At 43.4% G+C, this 5,802-nt stretch overlaps 1 protein-coding gene across 3 annotated transcripts in view; it reads right to left on the bottom strand.

Annotated features, from left to right (window-relative positions):
• Window positions 1-5,312, bottom strand: part of esrra (estrogen-related receptor alpha) — a 16,201-nt gene extending 10,889 nt beyond the window's left edge. The window contains exons 1-2 of one of the 3 annotated variants that reach the window (XM_031857142.1): window positions 5,002-5,312; window positions 2,232-3,365 (exon numbers count right to left, since the gene is read on the bottom strand). The gene's annotated coding sequence lies outside the window, so the exon portion shown is untranslated. The remainder of the gene's footprint in view (window positions 1-2,231; window positions 3,366-5,001) is intronic. The other 2 variants (XM_031857141.1, XM_031857143.1) reach the window with 2 other exon arrangements.
• Between the last annotated feature and the right edge of the window lie 490 nt (window positions 5,313-5,802).

Raw genomic sequence — 5,802 nt, 5'->3', positions numbered from 1 at the left:
CACACACACACACACACACACACACACACACACACACACACACACACACACACACATATAGCTTTGAGCTAATGTAGCGACGTGCTAAACGGCTACCGGCACTAGACGCCGGGTCTCCTGTTGGCAATCCGCCATTTTGAGTCCGCGCATGAGAGACGTCACAACGTCCCAACTACGTCATACGTGGCTGAGCTGTTCCCTCGCTCCTCCTCCTTACGCGCACACACACTCCCCCCCCCCCCTTCAATCGTCTGTTGATTTTAGATAACGTGCTCATAAATGTATAGTTGTTGTTAGTTTAGATATTAGTTGACTAGATCATTAGTATTAGAACGTAATAAACTCTGTTATATTTTAAAGAGCAGCTGTCTGTGATTACTTTGTGCATGTGTAATAGTCCTCGGACTGTTGACATTGTGAGTGAACACTAATTATGAGACTTAGTTTATCGTTTGGTTATTGGTCCCTGTTCGCAGGGTGGTGCCCCGTTATTATTAATAATCATTAATAATTGTTACCGACATTAATAATTCTATTGATGTCAAGAATTTAGTTTCTTAGATGCTGATAACCCAAACACGCTCCTTTACGTTCCCAACATATTGGTGCCCCCTTTTTGAGGCTATGTTATTCCCAACACCGTGCGAGGACGATCTCTGCAGCCTAAATAGCTGTAATCCAAGAACTCAAGAACCAAAAAGTGACTTTCTCATGTGTACAAACTGGGCAATAGACGGCTATTACCAAAACCATTTGTTCCTTGTTTATCAGTTAGGCTGATAATCCAGTTGCAGCCTGTATACTTTCAAAGTGGTGCAATATTTAAAATGCATTGCTTATCGGTTCAATGCTCCGATCCCTCACCCTGCCCACAATGACAACATTACAAGTGGGTGTATGCTCTGTACACACTGGTATGGGTTACCGACATAACTACATAAAAGTATACGTGTTTGGCATAATTCACAGAAGAGTCGTAGTATTTTCTTTACAGTACATACTTTACATATATTAGTTTTATTTACATGCACTCTAAAAACATGTTAACTATCATCATGTTTGTGTGTCAATCAATCTGTGTGTTTATGGCCTATAATCAATAAGAGCTCAGTCCAGACCTGGGGTGTATGTTATCTGTCCATGCCAATCTGCTCTGAATATATGTTGTATTACTAATTTATAGACATTTATAAGAACAGGCCTCTACCGACAACTTAGTATTCAGATACACTTCACATCACAGCGTGCATTTAATGAACCTGACTCTTAGAACAGGATTGTCTGTGCTTTATTGCATAAACAGCCAGTCAGAGCATGTGCGTGAAATGTGATTTGAAGGGGATCAGTTTTTTTTTATATTAGGCATATAAAACTGGGTTAAAGGGCAATGAGGGGGGGCAGGAAGGTGACAGGAGTCTCTCTTTGCATTGATACTATGGTGCTATGCCAACAACATCTCACAGAGTGTGTGCTTTTCATGTACGATGTAATACAGTGTATGGCTGTAGATAAAGACTTTTTACATCCAGGAATGTATAACTTGCTCCAGATATCAGTCACTGCAAACCAAGTGTGGCCTTTAATCATATTTATTGCTACAGCTTATAATCCGGTCCTGTAGTAGCTGACAGTCCTCTCTTTGGAGTTTGCCCCCTCTGGACTTGATTGTAGCTGTACTGTTTGGCAAGCAGGCAGAGGGGGTGACTGCAAACTCTGCCCGTTTAAAGTTTAGCTCACTTGGGCTGAGGGAGAGGATCAGCCAATAACATCACCTCTAGTACATGAGCCCACATAATCAACAATGTGATGCGGGTTCGATCGCAGCAGAACCAACAAGTACACCTCCACCATGTGCACCACCGCTGCCCAGTTCGGCATCTCCTTTTGGCCAAAAGAGGAACATCGGTCTCGGAACAGAAAATGTTGAAAAGGAAGCCACAGTAGCTACGTGGTCACTGCTCGTTTTAGTCGAGCAGGACAAACAGTGACTTCTTACCTATTTCACTCGCCATATAAACGTGACGTGTGTACAGTAAACTAGCACACACCAGCATGTTTTGAGTCGCGTTAGCATTAGCTTCGACAACCTCGAGCACATATATGATAACTGCAGGTTAGCTTAGCCTGACTAAGCTAGCAGCAGCTAGCGTTAATCCTGACTGACCAGGAGCTCTCCTGCTGGGGCCTAGGTGTATTTCTGTCACTCTAACCCGGGCTAGGCTGCATCTTACCTGATAACGGTCACTAGTACAGCATTTAGGTGTCTCCACGGTGTGATATCATGACACAGGTTTGAGAGAAAATCCGTTTCCAGCGCCTGCTAGCTTGTGTTGGCTCTCTGTGTGTGTGTGTGTTGCGATGGGCCGGGCTACAATCAGCTTTCTCTAACAGCTGGCAGATGATAATGGTTGGATATACTGACGCTAGGACACATTAAGGTCAAGGAGCACTCTGGAAACAGGTTGACACTGATATCCTACAGAAGCAGTTTTCATCATGGTTAAACTGCGACTGAACGACATGTTAGTAGACAGCCTTGAATGCCATAAAAGAGAGGATGCGAGGTCTTGGATACGAGTCTTTGTTGTAATCTTGATATAGGCCTATAATACGCTGACTATAAAGGTCAGAAATGAATTCACTATCAGTGTGTTAGCCGTAAATCCAGAGCCTCGTCTCACTTTACCTGACATAATAAAAAATAAAGAGATTCCTTTTGCAAATTAGGAAATTCCAGGCACCTGGCTTTACATTGTGTTATAGGCACACATCTTGATTCTGTTGAACAGAAATTGCTGCAGAAAGCTTTTCATTTTGTCCCAGGCTACATTCATCATCCCCAAAAGAAATACATTTTGGACCCCTCAGACTGATAACGTGTCACATTGATTTATACGAGTTACGCAGAGAGCGATCCTCTCTCCCCTACTTGTCCTGTGTTTATCCTTTTGGGGTTTGCAGGGCAATCACCCATGCTTTCAACATGCCCCATGAGTTTCTTGATTGCAACAGAATGATAAGCGCTGTGCCATATTTTGGATGTGAAATGGAAACACCATCAAAATCCTTCTCTGATGTTTTTTTGATGCATTTCTCCCTCCACATCCCTCGGATGGCCATGAGTGTTTTCCAAAAGAAGACATTAACATTGACAGCTAAACGTCCATCAAAGCCTTACAAGAATGAACTTTACAAATAAAAGACATTATCTGAGATGTAGCATAGCGTCAATGTTTCATTAAAGGTGAGCTGAAAACATTACCTGCTCGCCGAGCTGGAGTCTGAAGCCTATATTTTTATGACTCCCAGTGGTAGCTCAATGAAGTGCTGTTGCTTTGGGTTGAAAGCTGCAGTTATCAGGACACCTGCAAAGCAAGCAAAAGTTGTTTAGTGCCGTAACAGAACAGCAAGCAGCCAAGTCACTCATTGTGTTACCAGCGGCCATTTGTCATATTAATGGTCACAACAGATCATTATGTCTAGCCTCAGTTATCAGATTATTAATGGGTCGTAACAGTGCCCACAGTTTGGTTTCCTCTGTGGTAAGTCATGTGTATGCTCGTAACGCTGACTTTTCCTTCCTAAAATACATATAGCACTGTATCTATCCATATTCCTGCAGGCTGCACGAGCACCCTCCCCCTTGAGCTGCATGACACACTCCAAAGGTCACAGTCACAGGAATGCTTGAAGGACAGACGGAGTAAAGCCAACACCTTCTCTCTCTCACTACAAAGTCATAAGCTGAAGTTGGGTGATAACTCTCTGTAAATAATTAAAGAGACCAGTTTTAATGGAACAACAAAAAAGAAAACACACACACAGCAAAAAACATTTGAGTTACTCTTTTAAAGTGTAAACTTGACTCTGGCTCTTGACATTTTAAAGACAAGACACCATTGAATGCCAGATTGCAGCACAGAAGGACAGTTTCCTTTAAGCAACTTTAAACTTGAGCAACAAGACTGTAATGTGGGACAACTTCAGTTTTCAACCGGGGCATTTCAACAAAGGCGATTCATTTAAGTTAAACATGTAGATTCAGATTTTTTTATGAATTACCATAAAAACAAATCATTACTAATATTTAATGTTATCTCTGAATAACCTACACTTTTTTTGTCATGAATGCAAAGTCAAATGTCACATAAACCTGCCTGTCCTTGGTCTTAAATGGTTGCAGACCTTTCTCATCATTCTTTAGTTAGTGGATATCGTTGGTCTCTGTCGCTGATAATGCATCACACTGACTGCGCGGCCTATAAAACTCAGTTTGAAGGTTTTAAATGCGGCGCGCTGTGGAGACGACGGGAACAGCACCCAGGGGTGACCTTGTCTACTGATCTCGGACCGGTGACAGGTTAATTGCCACAGTGGATTATGCTTTAAGATCAGTGGCCTCAATCCCGGTCCCGCAGGCTCGGTGTCTTGCATAGTTTAGTGTGTTAAGACAGAAAGATGAATAACTCAGTGGGGTTCAAATACAAAAACAAACAGCTGGTGTGTACAGTTGAAGAAGTGCGTGGTGTTATTTGCCTGAGCAGGACTCGTCTTTTAAGTGTTGACCTGCGGTGAGCAAAGACAGAATATATCCGCTGCATCTCATTCAACCACGCATTCTTCATTTACTCAATAAATCAGCATGCATCACATTTATTAAGACATTGTGTGAGGGGTTCACCGGCGGGTGGAGCTTTGGCCATCGCATAGAGTTGTACAGCACGTACATGAGAAGTAGTCGGAGTGTAGTTTACGAGGAGGAGAAGCCTACTGCACAATTATTACACAATGTAGCCTACTAAATGTTTATTCGGCGGCTCGTGCCCCCCCCCCAATAACGTGGCCACGCGAACTCAGCTCTGACAGGCGAATCGTGCATGCACATCAGGCTGCCGCTGAGGCAGCTGACATCTCCGCACAAAGATTAATAATAGCCCGGACCCACCGTGGGCTCCATCTCTGCAGTGTAGGGTAACGTAAGGCAAGAGCTAGGCTACTTACTGGGAAATGCAAAAACATCGCAGGGTTGTTGCTTTTTTCTTTTTTTTAAATCTGAGGTCAGTCAAGTCCTTGCGGCTGGTAAATCCACCGTCGGTTTGACCGGTTTAGGCTGTCCAAGCCTCGCAGGGTTCCTCACATCGCATCACTGTGTTGCCGTGTGATATGGCGATAACAACAACCGGCCACGGTCTTGTCCGCCTCTTCTGTTCCGTACACGGGGTGTTATAAATTCTCGTCTTCGCCTGCCACAGCTGAGGTTGTGGCTGGACGCTGGCACCAACACTTCACGAAGGAACACCGAATGTCCGGTAAGGGATAAAAAGTTTCACAATAAAACATTGACGACTCGCTTTACATGTTATCTTTACTCGAGACAGACAACGTCCTAAAGCCAAGGCGAGGTCTGAGATTATAGAGTCGGCCTCTATTACCGGAATGTTCAAAATTCTCCCCAAACATAATGGTAGTATTACTAAAATTAACACAAATCACGGTTTTATTTGAACAATCTCAAACTAAGTAACTTCCGTTTCTTTCTTGGCTTCTGCCTTCTTCTCTTCAGCTTGACGCAGCTCAGTGACGTAGCCTCTATCCCGTGTCTTTTCTCCTCCCTCTGCCCAGTTTGCGTCCGCTGTGTCTCCGTTACGTCCGTACGCACCTTCCACTAGCGTCATCAGTATTATAATACGGGCCTGCAACTCGTGAAAAAGATATGACCCAGTCTACGTTAGTACAAATGTTGTCCAGGTGTGTGTGTGTGTGTGTGTGTGTGTGTATATATATATATATATATATATATAT

This window comes from Anarrhichthys ocellatus, unplaced genomic scaffold (assembly GCF_004355925.1).
Source record: "Anarrhichthys ocellatus isolate YVR2014 unplaced genomic scaffold, GSC_Weel_1.0 scaffold18, whole genome shotgun sequence".
Taxonomy (NCBI): Eukaryota; Metazoa; Chordata; class Actinopteri; order Perciformes; family Anarhichadidae; genus Anarrhichthys; species Anarrhichthys ocellatus.
This window is presented reverse-complemented; position numbering and strand designations above follow the sequence as displayed.